At 46.1% G+C, this 18,475-nt stretch overlaps 1 long non-coding RNA gene across 1 annotated transcript; it reads right to left on the bottom strand.

The window, feature by feature from the left end:
* Positions 1-985: 985 nt before the first annotated feature.
* Positions 986-18,258, bottom strand: LOC144381098 (uncharacterized). The gene is made up of 2 exons (XR_013445640.1): positions 16,209-18,258; positions 986-1,447 (listed from the first exon to the last, which is right to left on the bottom strand). It is a non-coding gene; the product is annotated as an uncharacterized LOC144381098 (long non-coding RNA).
* Positions 18,259-18,475: the final 217 nt, after the last annotated feature.

Here is an 18,475-nt window from a genome sequence, read left to right as displayed (position 1 = left end):
TTCTGGGCAGTACTCAGGCTAGGCTGACCTTCAGCCAATATATAAATGCACAGGTGTACTGGCTGATAAATTTTAACCACCACCACGCAGGTTGTAAAAAGTTGCTTCAAGTCCCATTAGTGTGCTCCAGTCTACCCCTGGTTGCTCCCTTGTAGCCCTCAGACTCACAACACCCAGCAACTAAAGGCTTAACACCCAGGGAGGTGAGGGTCTAAGACTTGGCTCTAACTCACCTGCCTAGTTTGTTCAGACTGGTTGGTGATGCCCACGAGGCACCTCTGCAACCAAGTGTGTGTGGGAGGGGCCACATATCCCTCCATACCCCATCCTGGCATGGGAAGGGAGGGGCCCTGGCCTGGGTACTGGCTCGGACCTGCTAGCATCCAGAGCCATGTTCCTTCCCACCTGGTCACTGGTGGTCTGCTGCCTCGGATACTCCCACCTGTGACCAGTGAACTCATGGCTTGTTCTTTGGGCTCAGAAATATCCCAGGAAGTACTGGCCATCCCCCTCACTGATTTGGTCCCCTAGACACCCAGTGGATGCAGACCCCAGAGACTCTCACTCTGTACCCCACTGGGTCCACTAATCTGGCGGATCACCACCTCCAGCGCTCGGCCCTCAGCATCCATGCCACGTAGGCACAGGGCACGGCCACCAGAGGGCCCCCAGCTGGTGCCCCTGCTACTCCAGACCGCACAGCCCAGTATATGGGATTGCATCCCAGGTTGCTTTAGAGCAACCCCTCCAAGCTCCAGCCCCCATCCTTGCTTCTGGGATTCCTCTATAGACTCTTCCTCCCATCTCCTCCTGGGTGTGAGCCAATAAACCCCTCAATCCCTATGACTTGCCCATGTTGAGAATTCATCCATTTCTTTGTGTTACCCCTGTGCTTGGGCCAGTGGTTCTCACGGGGGGATCTTTGGGAACATTTTGGAAATCCGTACAGCGTTTTTAGCTGTTCCAGTGATTGGCAGGGAACCAGTGGCACTTAGTGGGGTTTAATTTTTTCCAATATTTACCATACACTGATTGAACTGCGGCATGCATGTAGAAGACCACACCTACCCAAGTGTCCACTCAATGCATGTACACATCCATGGAACCAGCAGCCAGACCCAAATCAGAAGATTATCAGAACCCTCAAAGCTCCTTTGGACTCCCCTGCAGCCAAGGATAACCACCACCCTGACTTCTAACACTAGGAATCTGCCCTCCCCCCCTTTATTTTGAACCTCCTGGAAATGGCTTCATGCCATGTCTTCTTTCGTGTCTGGTGTCTTCCACTCGCCATCATGTTTGTGAGATTCCTCCATGTGGCTGCATATAGTTCTTGATGGGCACATGGGCTGTTTCCAGTTTGGAGCTCTTAGGAATAGTGCTGCCTCGAACATTCCCACACACATTTCTTGATTCATTGATGTACCCATTTCTGCTGGGCAGACACCTAGGAGTGAAGAGCTGCATCACGGGACAGGCATTTCACAGCCTTGGTACGTATTTGCCAAAGAGTGTCCCAAAATTGGCATGGCAACTGCCATTCCCACCCACACAGTAGGAGAGTTCCCCGTTGCCCCACTTTTTCGCCAACATTCACATTGTCTGTCTCATGGTAGCCATTCTGGGGGGCATACTGTGCTATTGCACTGTGGTCACTGGCCATTTGGGTATCCTTTTCTGTGAACTGTCCACTCAACTCTTCTGCCTCATTTTCTGTCAGGTTGTTTGCCTTTGCTTTTATTAATCTGTAGCTCCTTATACATTCCGTATGTGACTTCTCCCATGAATAGGTGATTAGAAGTAGCTTCTCTCACTCTTGTCTTTCCATGTTCCTAAAAGTGTCACTTGGTGAAAAAGAATCCCAAGACAGTAAAATTCATCAAATTTTCCTTTAGGGTTAATAATTTATGGTCCCAAATAATCTTTGCCTACCCCTTTGTTTCCTTCTACAAGTTTTCTAGTTTCACCTTTCATATTTTGATTTCTAATCCCACACACCCTTTGAATGATCCATCAGACATCCGTGTAGCTGAAAAACCTGTTTACAATGATCCGACTGGGAACCTAGCTCAGCTTTACACATAAACACAAAATGTGGGGGATTTTTTTTGCACAGTTTAATATACACTGAGTTTCCCAGAATGTAACTCCTGTGTAAATTTAGAGAAGATTTTATTTTGTTTTATTTGGAATGTTACCAACATTTGAATCATCATTTCAGAAAAAAATCTGTCACTGACAGCAACGCTGCTCGAGGTACATGAGTAACCCATATAACCCACCTGTGTCTGTCTACATTTCTAGATGATTCTATGTTTTAAGCAGACATATATACTTAGTTGACTCTTAATTCAGGCTATTAACTATGAAGGAAGTTTCAATGATCTTCATCTGATTATTGTTTACTTCTCTTAAATCTAAACTTAGACATTATAGTTGGGAGCACGTATTTGACCACTTCAAATACGTCCCTCAGTGTGGCCGTGCCCATGTGGCTAGGTACTGATGCCCATGTTATTTTATCATTTACTTTTTTCCCTCTTTTCTATTATAACTAGGGCAAATATTAATTTGAGGGAAGGAATTATGTGTCCAGATACATTTCATTTCATTTCAGGATGGTCAAGGGGATTGACAAAGTATTCCCCAGAAGAAGGAGCCATTGGGTCTCGTAGGGTAAGAGCCAGTGTGATGGGTCTGCCCTGTGGGCCTCACATTTCAAACCAAACAGGCAGGCTAAAGTGTTCTCCTAACCACAGGAGCTGTTTTCTCCTAAAATGGAATTCCTCTTAGGTCAACCAATTTTCAGGTAACAATAATGTTTTTCTTCTCACGTTTGTGAAATAGAAGGTCCCATACCAACCCCAGAAGAAACGATACGGGAGTGGCCCTACTGCTCAAAGTCACCTCACCTCCTTCCACCCACCATCTGCCTGCCTCAGATCACACAAGGGCCCGCTCTGGTTCTTCATTGGATTTAGTTCCACAGGTAGAGAGGTCTAAGTTCAAGCCCCAGCTCTGCCCCAAACGAGCTGTGTGGTTCTGGGCAGTGAGCCCATAGCAGACATTCACAAAATGAGTAAGAGAAAACTTACTTAGCGTATTTTTGAAAGCAAAAGGTAAGAACTGCTAATGTTTACTGAGTGCTTCCTGTAAGCCCACTTCAGTGCTAAATGCCTCCTGAGGATAACCTTCTACTCTCCCAATCCTGCCACAAGGATGAGGACCACTATTATCTCCATTTTACAGATGAGGAAAGAGGAGGCATAGAGAGGGTAAGGAAGTTGTCCTCTGTCACACAGTTGGAAAATGGCAAAGCTGAGAGTCAAACCCAGGCAATCTGATTGGTTCTCACTGAATGAAAACTCATAGGGAGAAGAGTGTCCAATATTAAGAAGATGCTCAAAAAAATGGCAGCTCTTGGCCCACTGGTTGTATAATTCTACACTTGAACTCATTATTACCTTCTTTCTTCCTGCTCCCTAAAGAACTGCCTACCTGCCTTTGGTTTAACTCCATTTAATACATGTCATAGTGGCTTTTAAATAAGTTGATTTCTAATAGTCCAAGTGTCTCAATTTGACAGTGTTTGTCAATAGAACACTAAGAAAAGTGATGTTAATCTACCTGCAAATGATATAAGGAAGTCTGTGTTTGCACTGGAATTCATGCTATTTATGCCCCCAAAATATCCAATCCCATAAGCAACAAAAGCACACTATGTCAAAAATATTTCCAAGCCTCAGGCCACTTCTACCTGGAAATACTTGACGCAAGGAAGAACCACCACCCCCGGGTGCTGGTTGTCACAGGATTTGACCTGTGTGCCTCTAGATCCTTCAGCATGTGCTCTGACACAGACCGAGGTCGGGTGTTGGTAAATAAAGTGGCTTCCAGCACAAAATAGACTCCACTTCCCAGCAGGTGAGACTGCTGGACTCTTCCGTTTCCAAAAATGGTTTTATGAACTTGGAGAATTTTAGGGAGCTTTCCTGTAGGGCCAAGTCATGGCAGCCAACCAGCCCCATGAAGTTGTGCATCATTAGCACAAAGCAGGACCTGGGGTTTTAGAGCCAAGTTTCAGGGTGAATCTCTGCTGAGGTCTCTCTGGGCTTTTTGCTTCCTTGCCCATCAAAGGAAGAGGTTTGACTAAGAGAATCCCTAAAGCTTCCCCAGAGCTGAGGATTCAACACGTGCTCCAGGATTTTGGATCGGGTGCTCCTGGATCATGCTGGGAACGAGCCAGGACTCATTTCCTTTCTAGCTGTGGGACATAGGCCCATCACTGTACCTCTCTGAGCCTCAGTGTCCTCCCTAAGTAAAATCAAGAATAAATAATATTGATCTCACTGGGTTGTTCTAGAGATCACATTTAAAAAGCCTAAACATAAAATAGATGCTCAATAAATGTGAGTTTCTTGCCCTCACACAAGTGCCCACTTTCTCTTATTACCACGTCCCCTGCTCCAGGCAACAGACCTCCCTGTACGGTCAGTCTACTTCACCCGTGCATACTCCAGAGGAGGGGGCGACACATGGAGCACAGCGGATGGAAGGACAAGATCCGGGGCCAGACGGCTCAGGTCTGAATCCAGCTCCAACATTTACTCACAGTGTGGTCATGGGCAAGTTACTTAACCTTCCCCAAGCCCTCCTGTCTTTCCCCAAGAGTCTAGACTCTCAACTCTTCTGCCTCAACTACATCTACTCCTAGACCAACTGCCACCATGGAAACTACCTGATAAATTGATATATTTACTCCAGTCACCTTCCTGAAACATCTGCATTAAGAATTCTAATGTTAGAACAGAGAGGAATTGGTAATTTAAATATGGCAACATTTGACGAAAAATTTCATTCCTGGATGATGCTAGAAAAAGAAGCATCTGGAATGGTTTCTCTTTTCAGTGTAGATTATGCATGTGAGTAGCGGGTCCCTCCCCGTGACTTATGGGGTTCTGTGATTTGTCTCTGTTTCCTCCTGGCAAAACAGCCCACTTCAGTAGATCCATCTCAGGAGTTTTAGAAGCAGGTAAAGGCTTGGAGATGGGCTTCTTGTTTGCTTTCTCCAGTCAGCCACCCCAAATTCTTGGAAGTGGGTGGAGCATAAATGAAAAGTTGGTAAATAAAATTCTTTCTTTGGTCTAGTATGGACAGGCCTTGGTCTCTTCAGGCTACTTCATGGCTCCCAAACTGTAATTATTGGTTGCTTTTTAAAGTGTCCCTCTGAACTGAGAGTCTTTAGTTGTTCTAAATTCATTTGGGATCCTTCTGGACCGAGGAATTAAAGGTGGCTCTTCATTCCTGTAAGTCGGAGACTGTCTCGTCTTAGGAAACATTCAGGGCTACAGGCATGTCGTGTGGTGAGATGGGCCAATTAAAGCTATAGCCCAGCATCCTCCAAGTGGGAGTTCATTCCTTGAGAAGCAAGAAGCTCCCTTGTGAGTCTGATCTCCGGCCAGGAGGACCCTTCTCTCCTCTAGCCCTGATCCCTGGGGTCCTGGAGTAATGGAAAGTAAATAGACTATCGGGCCAGAAGAACCGTAGATGGTTTTACTGGTCACAGAGTCTCCTTAACATCATGGGATTTGGGTAATGCCCTGAACCATTCCTGGCTTCTGAAAGGAAGGGAGGCCATTGAAAGTCCTATAAACTCTACTATATCCCAGTGGACTACTAAGCTCCCTTCCAGCAATCCCACCTCCTTTCCAACACAGCACCTTATGGTGGACTGAGGATGGGGTGGGGTCTTTTGCCTTTTAATATCAGCGGTGACAATAACAGACGACCTTGACTGAACGCTTTCTATGCATTGCTTCATTTCAACCTCCCAATGACCCTATTAAGTAGGTACTGCTACCATCCCCACTTCACAGAAGAGAGAATTGAGGACAAGAAGGCAAATAAGTTCTTCAGGGTGAGTATGTGACAGAGATTCAAACCCAGCTCTGACTGGCCCCACAGGCCTTGCTTTTAACAACTGCACGAATCTGTTCCTTGCCTTCCCCTGAGCCTTCACTACTCCATGCAGGCCTCATCAGACTCCTGCTGCCCACACCAAACCCCAAAGATGGAAATGCATACTCCAGAGGAGGGGGTGACACATGGAGCACAGTGGATGGAAGGACAAGCTCCGGGGCCAGACGGCTCAGGTCTGAATCCAGCTCCAACGTTTACTCACAGTGTGGTCATGGGCAAGTTACTTAACCTTCCTGTGCCTTTGTTCTCCCATCCACCCACAGAGAGAAGAATCCTTCAGCAGGCTGCAGCTGAGGTGGGATGAAGCATATGGGTAAAGCACACACAGACAGTGCTCAGCACACCAGGAGAGCTCTATAAGCCCTGGGGTTTTAGTCCCTTCTACCACCTCCCAATGGCCTGCTCCGCCCCTCCACCTCGACATCTAACAGGCCACTCAAATTTGGCATAGCTGAAGCCGAAACCCTGACCTTCCCTCCTAGGGCTGTTCTCTCCCTACTCTTGCCCACCCTAATACCTGGCAATTTTGTCCTTCTGGAAGCAGAAGTCAAAAATTTCGGAGTAATCCTAGGCTCCTCTCTTCCCTGTGCGCCTCACATTTAACTCACCTGCAAATCCTCTGAGTTTTACCTTTAAAATATATGCAGCAGCTAGTCCTACACCATCACCTCTCCTGCTCCCTGGTCCAGGTCAACACCGTCTTTCCCCTGCGTGCATCCAGCGGCCTCCTCCTTGGGCCCTCTGCTTCTACTCTTGCCCATAACTGTCTTCTCCTGCTGTAGCCAGAACATCCCAGGATGCAACAGGTAACTCTAATCCAGACTCCCTTGGCTTCCACCTCACCCGGAGAAAATGTCAACGCCTAGTCACGGGCCCACCAAGCCAGTCCCCTACCACAATGCCCCCCACTCTTCCTCTCCAGCCTCATTGGTCTCCTGCTTTCCCTCCTGGAGCCCTTGGCCTTGTTGCTATCTTTCCTGAAAACTCTCCCTCCCCCCAGATACCTGCATGCCTTATTCCTTCACTCCTCTGGTCTCTGCTCACACACCAACTCATCAAAGCAGGTTTTCCTGGCCATCCCAAATAAAACAAGTCCCCAAGTTGCCTTTTGACCACGATGTGTCATGAAACAATATACCACCAAACCTCCCTCACCTCAACCCCGTTCTCCTTATTTTCTCTCAGTATCAGCTCTGGAATAAGCTGTCCTCAGATCAGGTGCAGGAGAGGTAGGAAGAAGGGGCAAAGTACTTGGGAAAGCATCTGATGGAAATATGATTTCTTTGGTTCATTGGAAGATACTATTATATAAATATATTTCATGTTTCTTTGCTGGATAGCACATGATTGGTCCAAAATGCTGTTTTGGACCAAGTAATGCTGAGGAAGTCATTTCAGAACACACTTGAGACAGACACCAACTCCCTTCCCAAATAACACCCAAAATAAGGTGGCAAGTGCAAACTAGGGCCTTATGAGTAAAGAGGTCAGGTAGAACGTGCCATCTGATTGCAGTCCCTGATGAAGCCTCACGAAAATGATCATGATGAGGTTTTTTTAAAAGACATAAGTACAAGGGAAAATGAGAGAGGTAAAAATAACAAAACTTTGGGATCCAGAAAGTTGATGGATAAGAATTATTTGACTAAGCAGGCCTGACAGAGCTGAATTCCAAGCTCATAGCAAGAAAATCCATGAGCCACATGGATCATACAAGAGAATGCTCAGAAAAACTCAGGAACCTATGACACATGCTACTTCGGGAACTGAGAGCAAAGCTATGGGAGGGAGGGGATAAAATAACAGAGACTGGTTGAAATCTGTTTCGTAGTAGTTAGATGCCTGGACATCCTCCCACACTCCACACTGCTGGGCCCCCTCCCCACTCTGGCAGAAGACTGGCCATTTGATTTCCAAGAAGAATTAAATATAGGGACTCTGGACTATGTGACATTAGACCCAGTTGATGGGTCTGACATCTGGGGTATCATATTACAAACAGAGTGATTCAGGGCGCCTGGGTGGCTCAGTTGGTTAAGCGACTGCCTTCGGCTCAGGTCATGATCCTGGAGTCCCTGGATCGAGTCCCGCATCGGGCTCCCTGCTCGGCAGGGAGCCTGCTTCTCCCTCTGACCCTCCCCCTTCTCATGTGCTCTCTCTCTCATTCTCTCTGTCTCAAATAAATAAATAAAATCTTTAAAAAAAAAAAAAAAAAAACAGAGTGATTCAGTAACATGGACATGACCCTGTCCCACCTTGCTTCTCCTACTGAGCTTCCAGAATGCTGGAATCCAGGTCTTTGCCCTCTGGACAGGAGGTTGGAAGAAACCTCTCTACTAAGTCTAACAAACTCAGGCGGAAAGACTTGAACATATTGACACAGGGGCTTCCCAACAACTGGCACAGCATAGCGCTCCACAATAAAGTTCACAGTCAAGAAACTACTCACTCAGACAACCAGAGATGAAAAGACATCTGAGGAAAGCCTCTATGAGACAAGTCAGAAAACAAATAAAAACAGCTTGGAAAAAAACAGAAATTATGCGAGGAGAAGAAAACTTCCCCAAACTATCATTGATCACCTTGCAAGATAAGACATTGCATCAATGAAACAAGAACAGAAAGCTATAAAAAAAAAAAACACAGAACAAAAAATATTTCTTGAAAATTAAAAATGTGAAAATAGAAGTAAAAAACTTCGTACAAGATTGGAAAATAAAATTGAGAAAGTGTTTCAGAAAGGAAATCAGAAAGACAAAGAGACAGAAAACAGGGAAGAAGAGAGAAAATAATTAGAAGACCAGTCCAATAAGTCTTACATGCAAAGAAGAAGAGTACCACAAAGAAAGAACAGTGAAAACTGAGGAGATATTCATCAACAAAATAAGAAAAGAATGTTTTTCAAACTTGAAGAACAAAAATCTCCAGATTGAAAGGGGACTTCAAGTCCTCAGCATCATGGAAAAAATAGACTCACACCAAGGTACATTGTTATGAAATTTCCAGAACACTCAGAATAAAGAAAAAACATCCTACCAAGCTTCTGAAAGGTAGAAAAAACAGGCCACATGCAACAGATCACAAATTAGAATAAATTAAGAATTCTTAACAGCATACAGGGAGAAAAATAAACAAAAGACAATGGGCCAGTGACCTCAAAATTCCAAAAGAAAACTATACCCAACCTAGAATTCTATATCTAGCCCAATTATCACTTATATGTAAGAAGAGAATAAAAATAATTCAGATATGCAAATTCTCAAAAAATTTAACTGCTGCATGCTTTTCTCCAGGAAGCCACTGGTATATTCTACCAAATGAAGGAGTAAACGATAAAAAACCAAAATACATGCCATACATATTAGTTCCCTAGGGCTGCCGTAGCAATGCACCACAACCTGGGTGGTCTAAAACAACAGAAATTTATTGTCCACAGTCCTAGAGACTAGAAATCCAAAATCTTGGTGTCAGCAGGGCCATGCTTTCTCTGAAACCTGGAGGGGAAAACCCTTCCTTACCTTCTCCAGCTTCTGGTGGGCACACGCTTTCTTTGGCTTCTGGTAGCAGAACTCCAATCTCTGCTTCCACCTCCATATGGCTGTCTTCCCTCTGTGCATGTCTGTCTCTGTATCTCTTCTCCTCTTTCTATAAAGACATATAGGGTTCTACAGGGTTAAGGGCCCACCCTACTCCAATATGACCTCATCTAACTAGTTACATCTACAATCAGCCTATTTCCAAATAATGGTAACATTCTAAGGCTCTGGGAAAGACATGAATGGGGGTGGAGGGATAACAATATTGAACCCAGTGCAACATACAGAAACAGGAGGTGATAACGTGGATGATGGCAAAAGACTAGCCCAGGCTGACAGCTCTATACTAGAGTAGAGGGCCACCAGCCCACACTGGGTAGGTTAGATGCTCATAGATTTTTTCAGGAAGGTAAAATTGAAATTTAGGGGTTGAATTAATGATAAATACATAGAAAACTGAACAAAACAAACAACAGTGACAATAAAAAGGCAATTGTTAATTCCAGGAAAAACAAAAGATTAGTTCATAGCCACAGCTCTGTAAGGCATATATAAACATATATAAGAAACAATGAATGCTTATCAAGCCAAAATTACAATATAAATATATGGGAAGGGTGGAGGGGTGGGAAGTGGTGGAAGTGAAAGGAGGAAAGAGTGATAAGTCCTTATCTTCCACAGTTAATGGATAAATTAATGGATAAGGCCAAAAACTGAAAAGGCCAGAGTTAGCAGTTCAAGTATATACAGAGATACGGTGTAAATATTAAAAGAGTTGAAAACAGTATCCCTGGAGAAGGGGAAATGGGAGGGGAGGAGAACTAAGGAATGTTGTTTGTCTTAACAAACCTTGTAGAACTAGTTGAACTGTGTATATGCATAACTTCAACCAGAAAAAAAAAATAATAATGAGAGAGAAAGGCACAAACTGGCCCAATCATCAACAGCCTGGTGCATTGCACACAGAACCCTAAGTATATTTTATAGTTAACATGTTTTATGATGAAACTCTAGAGTCAGCTTAACACAGTGGTTCTCAACCAAGGGCAGTTTTGCCCCCCTCAGCCCCCAACCCAGGGGACATTTGACAATGTCTGGATGTATCTTTGATTGTCACAACGTGGCGGGGGGGGGGGGGGTGGGTGGGTATCGGCATCTAGTAGGTAAAGATCAGGGATGCTGCTGAACTTCCTGTGATGTAGAGAGTACAGAATGACAAAAACAAAGGATTTGTTCAACAACTTAACAACTATCTGGCCCAAAATGTCACTAGGGTCAAGCCTGAGAAACCCTTCTTCAACAGATGATAGGAAAGAGAAAGCCCTGTGAGGACGTCTGGGAAAACCTGGTTTCTTTAGACTCACACAACACTTCCGACACCAGGTATGTGGGGTTTTTCCCTCACCGACCAGTTCTCCAATTCTATGTAGACACCAACCAGGTGTCCTACAGTTCAATTCACTTCTGACACTATCTACCTACAATCAGTGTCAGATCCCATAGGTTAAGTGCTCATTTCCATAAGACTGCCCCCCAACTTCAGGTGCCAATCACAAATCCCAGGCTTCCTGTACTTCTGATCAACTGGCTATAAATCAGGGGCTCCCATGACCCCCTCCTCAGGTTCAATAATTTGCTAAAATGCCTCACAGAACTCAAGAAGGCACTTTATTTACATTTATCAATTTATTATAAAGAATACAACAGCCAGGGGCGCCTGGGTGGCTCAGTCAATTAAGCGTCTGCCTTCGACTCAGGTCATGATCTCAGAGTCCTAGGATCAAGCCCCACATCAGGCTCTCTGCTCCGCGGGGAGTCTGCTTCTCCCTCTCCCTCTGCCCCTCCCCCCACTCATGCCCTCTCTCTCTCTCTGTCTCTCAAATAAGTAAAATCTTAAAATATATATGTTTATAGATATATAAATATACATATTTATTAAAAAAAAAAGAATACAACAGCCAGAGAAAGCGATGCATAGGGCAAGGTTGGGGGGAGGGTACGTGGAGCTTCCATAACCTCTCCAGGTACACCAGCCTCCTGACACCTCCACACGTTCACCATCCTAGAAGCTCTCTGAACATTTTAGGTTTCTGTGGAGGCTTCATTATGTAGGCATGGCTGATTAAACCATTAGCCGTTGGTGATTAGCCCAACTCTAGTTCGTCTCCCCTCCCGGGAGGTCAGGGGGATGGGCCTGAAAGTTCCAACCCTCTAATCCTATGATTGGTTTCCCCCATCCTTAGGGGCTTTCCAAAAGTCACCACATTAACATAAACCCAGGTGTGGTTGAAAGGGGTACATTATGAATAATAAATGATACTCTCTTCATCTTTATGTCTCTTTTCACTTAGGAAATTCCAAGGGTTTGGGGGAGCTCTGTGCCAGGAAGAGGGAGGAAGCCCAGATATCTATTTCTCATTATAAATCACCATATCACAGGAAGTGTCTAGGATCCTCTAGGTAAGAAATCACAAAAGGCTGAATTAAGAGACTTCTACAGTAGACGGCACAAAACTGAAACTGGATACAGATGCTGACAGTGCAGACAAGGGGCTTCTCCCACTGCCGTGTTGTGAGGATGCTCGAGCAACCTGTGGGGAGGTCCATGTAAGGAAGAACTGAGTCCTTCTGCCAACAGCCAGTGACTGAGCTGAATTGGAAGAGGACCCTACAGCCCCAGGCAAACCTTCGGGTGCCTGAAACCTGGGCCCGCAGCTGCCTGCAGTCTCATATGACACACTGAATTAGAACCATCCAGATGCTCCAGTCCCTGATGCAGAAGCTGTGAGATAATGCATGCTCCTTGTTTCAAGTCACTAAGTTTTGGTATAATTTGTTATGCAGCAATGGATAACTAAGACAAATGGGCAGTGAGAAAAAGATGAAAACAGTAATGACAAAGCAAAACCGAAGGATACACAAGATGCCAGGTGGTGGTGGAGAGGGCAGGGGCAAGGTAAAAAAATCCAAACAATTGCCACTGAGTCTGAGTTTCTCTATCATCAAGCAGACCACGTTACATACTTCCAAAAACATCTGGCCTGAGGATGAAAGCCAAGAAGTAAGTTGTATTAGAAAAGATGCATATAAGAACCTAGCACAGCGTCCAAAACATAGTAAGGGGAAAAAATAATAACAAAAGCAAACCCAACAGCTCACATCCTGGCACTGTACTGTTTTTCTAGGTGACTCTAGCTCTGCAGTCCTAATTAACATTTATTTATCATGTCTGGTGCTACACTCACACTCAATTAGCTATTATTATCCCTGTTTCTGATGAGGAGATGGAGCCGCCCAGAATTGATGCGGCTTCTCTACAGTCCCACAAAGCCAGGACGTGAACCCACATCAGGCTAAATTCAAAATCCTCACTAATCCCACTGCACCATCCACGTCTCTTTATAGAACACTTATTTACATTCCTTGGGATTGTTTGAATTCTCTTCCCTCTGCCTTTCTTATGAAGAACTCCGCCAGTGTTCCTCCTCCCCCCATCCCTAAAAAAATCCTTTAATTATTGCTCACTCCTGAAATTAAGTGTCTACATATTTCACTAGGGAGACTCAGAAAGCCCTTGCAGGGGTGGAATGCAGGAACTATGAATGTAAAGCTTCTTCAAGACTCTTCCTCATCCTCTGTCCCCTGGGTCTGGACGTGCAGCTATTCTGCCTGGCAACCTTCCTTGTCGCTCCACATGCCCCCACCCCTCCAGGGCACCGTCTGGCTGGAGCACAGCATTCTCTCAGCCCCATTCCCCTGGAAAATGTTGAGTCTGCGTTGACATTGACACCCATTAAGGAGCTGTGCAGCTGTTCCCACACAGCCAGCCCAAAGGCCTTCCGGAAATTGTTTGCATTCACGCGCCTTCTGCACGGCCTGGCAGCTCTGCGAGGCCTGGCACCCCAGCCCTGTGGCTGGGCTAGGGATGCACACTTTCTTTTACTCTTCTTTTCCTCTTCCCCGATTCCCTGAATGACTAATAAATGGAGGATTCCTAGGTAAGAAAAACAGGTATTTCTTTCTTGCTATCTAGAATAAGCTGGGTGGGGGTGGGGGTTACAGCTTTTTTTTTTTTTTTTTCCTTTGTGGTTATAGATAACTATTATCATATTATTTGATATGATCTCGTTTGGTTTAAGTGGCATAAATCCAATTCAAAATGGATTTGGCAAAAAGAAGAGTTTAATAACAGGGCATTGGAGTATCTCCAAGCAAGGTGAAGAAAGGGCAGGGACACTTCCAGATGGGGTCACCATGTACAGTTGTTCAAGCTGCACACTGCACAACCCCAGGGGCCACTATATCACATGGCAGCCATATGAATGGCACCTTCTGGTGTGGTGCAGGGCACAACTTTCTAGCTCTTTTCAGTGTCCCTCCTCCAGGTTTCAGGAATAACTGAAAGCAGGGTCTCAAATGTCACCAGGACTCTCTCTCCATCTCTGAAATGGGCTTCTCTCTGAATATTGACCAAATCCTTCCCACTGATGGGCTGTTCATTCATGTCTGTGAATGGTTCCTTACTTCCAGCCAAGAAGGGACTGACTGGTGCTTTTATTGGTTCCAGCTTCAAAACTTCTAGGGAAGAGCTCTGATTGGTGTATTTGAGCTTGGCACCCATCCTTCCACCAATCAAGAAGCTAGATGGCTCAGAGGTGGGCATACCCTTGCTTTAGCCCGAATCAGATTCCCACCTGAATGGAGTATGTCTGCCTAGTAGGAGATGTAAGAGAATAGCCTTTGGGAAATTGAAGGCCTTTAACCCTTACTTATTTGCCTTTTTTTTTTTTTTTTTTCTTTTTGTAACTTCCAGAGCCTTTCAGGAGCACTAAATACCTAACGGTAGAACAGTAGATGGGACGATATGGAAGTAAAATTGCTCCATTTCAAGAGTGGGTGTGAATTAAACTATCCTCCTCTGGGATTTTCACTTGATGCGGTCTTAAGAGTTTTGGCAAAGTGGGGGCTATATTTATATCTTGACTATTTGGGGGACATTATGATCCTCTGCAGTCACGCGCTGGCAGCTTCCAAGCTCTCTGTCTTGAAGGCAGAATATAACAATTCTCTTCCCAAATTAACTGCCCACGAATGCTTGGTAACTGCCTCCTTCAAGGGGCCAGAGAGAACAAACAACAATCTCAGAACTGTCCATTTTATCACCCTTGCGCCCCCTCCCTTGCCTCCCACCTCCAACACCAGTGTGGAGGGCACACCCCTTTGCACTCTGATATTACTATCCCCCCAGCACTCTCTCCGCATCTTTTCTGAACCCCAGAATTTTCATCCCAACTCTCACCAGTCACCACTGCTCAGTAGTTTGAATATTCAAGCCAGAGAAGGACTCTCTGGGTATCATGAAATCAAGGGGTTACCCTGGAAGGGACTGGGGTCTTGAGGAATCCCAGAAAACAAACTCTGCTGCCACGTGCCATAAATATTCTTGGACCATTTAATCCACATGTAACGGCGGGGGGGGGTGTATGACTATTAATGACCAAAATAAATAGTAATCAATTATGATGATGGTAATTATGCTTTGAAATTAGCCTGGGAAAGGATGACCAAGGCAATTTTTTATTCCAGCTCAGGAAAATGGGACGCCAGCTGGGGCTAATAAGAGCTTTCATTAAAGCACTGAGCTTCATCCAGCACGGCGAAGAAAGCCCTCTCTGTCCTGTGGCTCGGCCCGGCCCTGACATGCTTTCTGCTTTTTAACAAGAACTGAAAGGTGGCGAGACAGACAGTTCTTGCCTTGGCACCGGGCAAAGTCGGCCGTTGAAAAGGCAGTGATTATTTTCAATGGCCCAGTGCTGGGGAGTTTCGTTTCCTTTGCCCCGTCTCCACGCGCCTGGGTTCCCGCACCAGCCCTGGAATTGACTAGGGCAGTTGGCGGCGGTGGATGACCCGGGGCAGAGGGTCTGGGCAGGCAACGACCGGCCAGGGCAGTTTACAGGTCTTGCTGGGGTAGGAGCCAGAGGGAAGAAAAATGTAGTTTCTGCACAAGGGAGTGTGTGTCTTTCCCCGCACTTTAGTCCCCCGGTAGCTGCAGCAGAGATGGTCACTAATATTTACCAGCCGGGCCTTTCAACCCAGACAGCGTATTTGCCGGGCACGGGGTGGCCCTGACAGCTTCTCTGCTCCTACATGGACGGCACCTTTGGGAATTTCATGGAAGTCACTCACTGCTGGCTCCTGCCTCAGTTTCCCTTTCTGCCTCGCTCCTGTTCACTATTTCTTGCTGTTTCTCTCTTGCTATGAAGAAACTAAAGAAAGCCTCTCTCTTAGCCACCCTGTAGCAAAGCTGAGGAGTTCAAGGGTTAGTGGGAAAAAAATTCCCTTCTCCCTCTTTTGAGTCGGATACCAGACACAAGACCCAAGCCTTTGATAGAGGATGGCTCTCAACCAGGGGCGATTTTACCTGCCAGCAGACTTCTGGCAACATCTGGAGACATTGTTGGCTGTCACAACTGAGGTAGGAATGCTACTGGCATCTAATGGGTAGAGGCCAGGGATGGTGCTAAACGTCCTATAATGTATGCAAGGAAGAATTTTCCCCACCTAAAAGGTCAATAGGTCTGAAGCTGAGAAACCCTGGTTTAATTAATGGCTAAAGAAGCATCTATTCGCCCCCCTCCCCAACGGCTGGCCTCCCGTAAGACTGTGTCGGGGGTGGGGAAAGTCTAAACCCACCTTCTGCGACAGAGATTTCTTCCAGAAAACACAGCCAGCCAGGGGCGGAGCCACACACCAGCGTAGTAGTACGTCATCAGTGACCCCTCCTCCTTTGGCCAGTGCTGGCCAATCAGAGTAGCTGCTCCAGGGAAATTAAGGCAAAGGAGGAGGTTGCAGAAGCTCCCTTTCTAGCACTTCTGCCAAAAGGGAGGATGTTCCTCCCCTCTATATACAGGCCAGTTCAGGTTGTCCATAAATCTCCAGAGTCTGAGAGGCCCAGGAAGGGCTCCCAGGAGGTTTGGGTATGGCCCAGAGTTGAGAACAAATCCCACGACAAGCCTTAGGCTCCACATTCATTTGGCAGTTGCACACAAGTCCGTGCCCCAGGTGCTTTGTGTATTCGGATTCCATCCATACAGCAGGGCTGCGGGATTTTAAGTCGTGCTTTACCCCCTACTGCGTAAGTTGTGCGCCTTGAACCTTTGCCTAGGTCTGACAGTAATCTTGTAAAACTCAACTCAAAATCAACTCATTTTACTGTCAAAAAATGGAGTTTATTTAGACTTCACAGAAATTCTAGCGATTTGGGTTGTGCGAGCAGAAGCCTCTCATTTACTCAGCGCCACTAGATGCCAAGCACTCTGCTTGACCTACACATAAATTATTTCCTTGCCCCCTCCCCAGAATCCCATGAGATACTCGTAGCCCATTCCAGGGACCAGAAAACTGCCGGGGCAGAGTAGTGGCACAGAGCCTTGGCACTTACTTGTGCACACTCCCTAGTGCTTGGCAAGATCCAGCATTATTAAGAGGTCCTGGGCTATAACAGGGGCACAGCCGGATTGGAGCTGTCAGGGAAGATGCTCAAGGGATCCCACAACATCCCCCTCCATCCCCGAGTGCTTCTAGAGACAAAATCTTGAGGCACACCTAGTGAGTCTGACCAGTAAGGCAGAAAGGCGTTGGTTTCTAAGTGGTCCCCATACACCAGGACGAAGCTTGTTTCCATTTGGTATCCTCAGAAAAAGGGCCTTTTTTTTTTTTTTTTAATTCTGAACTGACCCATTCCAGGGTCAGGAAATTCTTCCATATAGACAGTCTCAGGCTGCTGTTTAAGCCAATTTCCTCCCCCCTAGTCCAGAGCAGAGATGAAGAACAGCTGGTGGCCACCGTCTCTAAAAATCTTTCATAAACCTGAAGACCCATTACACAATCCGCCTTCTCCAAGGGAAATCATCCCAGTTCTCTTGAGTGTTTCTCAGAGATTATCTGCTCTGCAAGTTTCCTCTGCAAACAGTTTGACCACTTCAGAAGTTCTGTTCCTCTTGAGTTTGGAGACCTCAGTCAGGTACAACACTGAGTCCACACTCTACACAACACGTGTTCTCTCACACACGTTGTCAGGGTCTGATTCCCCAGCAAAACCCACAGGGAAGCCATGGTGACAGGGCCACAAGCTCAAGACACGAGAGTTCAAATGCGTGCTCCTCCTCGCACTCGCTGTGCGACTACAGGCCGGCCAAGCAGGACCTGCAAGACCTCTCCATCTTTATACCCAAGGCAGAAGGAACAACTTTCCCAAGGGGTTCTAATGAGATCATGTGAGTTAAGTGCTTGGCACCAATACGAACACTCGCCCCAGTAACTATGATGACTTTGCTGTTATGCCCTCCCCTAGTGTAGTCACTTCCTTATTCACAATTCCTCTGAATTAAGCAAAGAAGTTCTTGCCGGTCCTGTCTGCCTCCCGAAGAACTAAGCCCACTGTCCTGGATGTGTTTGAACCAGACTGCTCACACCCCCATGGGGATCAGGGAAGGGGCTTCTACTTTGGGTGGGAATGGGCTTGGTGACCTCCTAAAATCCCTTTCAAGTCCAAGATTCTATTAAGAACTCGGGTCAACCCAGGCTCTCACCCCTTATCCATTTTCCACAAAGAAAGCCAACCAGATTTTCCATGGAGGAAATGCAGGAGAGATGGTACCCTGTACCCCTCACAACACCCTTCCTCTGTTCCTCATCAGACATGCCTATCCTCCCAGTTCCCATTCTCTCGTGCTTCCCCTGGTGATCTTCCTCTTCTATACTCCCCTGAAAATGCCCCATCTCCTTTCTATTAGGTCAAGCAATGCAGCTTTGCCCTCAACCTTGTCTACCCCATCCAGGTCAATTATAGCCAGCTAACAGGATCCACCTTCCTTAGTAGGCAGTAGACCATCTACTCTCCTGGGAGCATGGCCTCTGGCGTCTTACTCCACGACCAAAAAGATTTATCAGAGAATTTC

The sequence above is a fragment of the Halichoerus grypus genome, chromosome 2 (assembly GCF_964656455.1).
Source record: "Halichoerus grypus chromosome 2, mHalGry1.hap1.1, whole genome shotgun sequence".
NCBI classification, from domain to species: domain Eukaryota; kingdom Metazoa; phylum Chordata; class Mammalia; order Carnivora; family Phocidae; genus Halichoerus; species Halichoerus grypus.
Note: the sequence above shows the minus strand (reverse complement) of the source record. Positions and strands in the feature narration are given on the sequence as shown.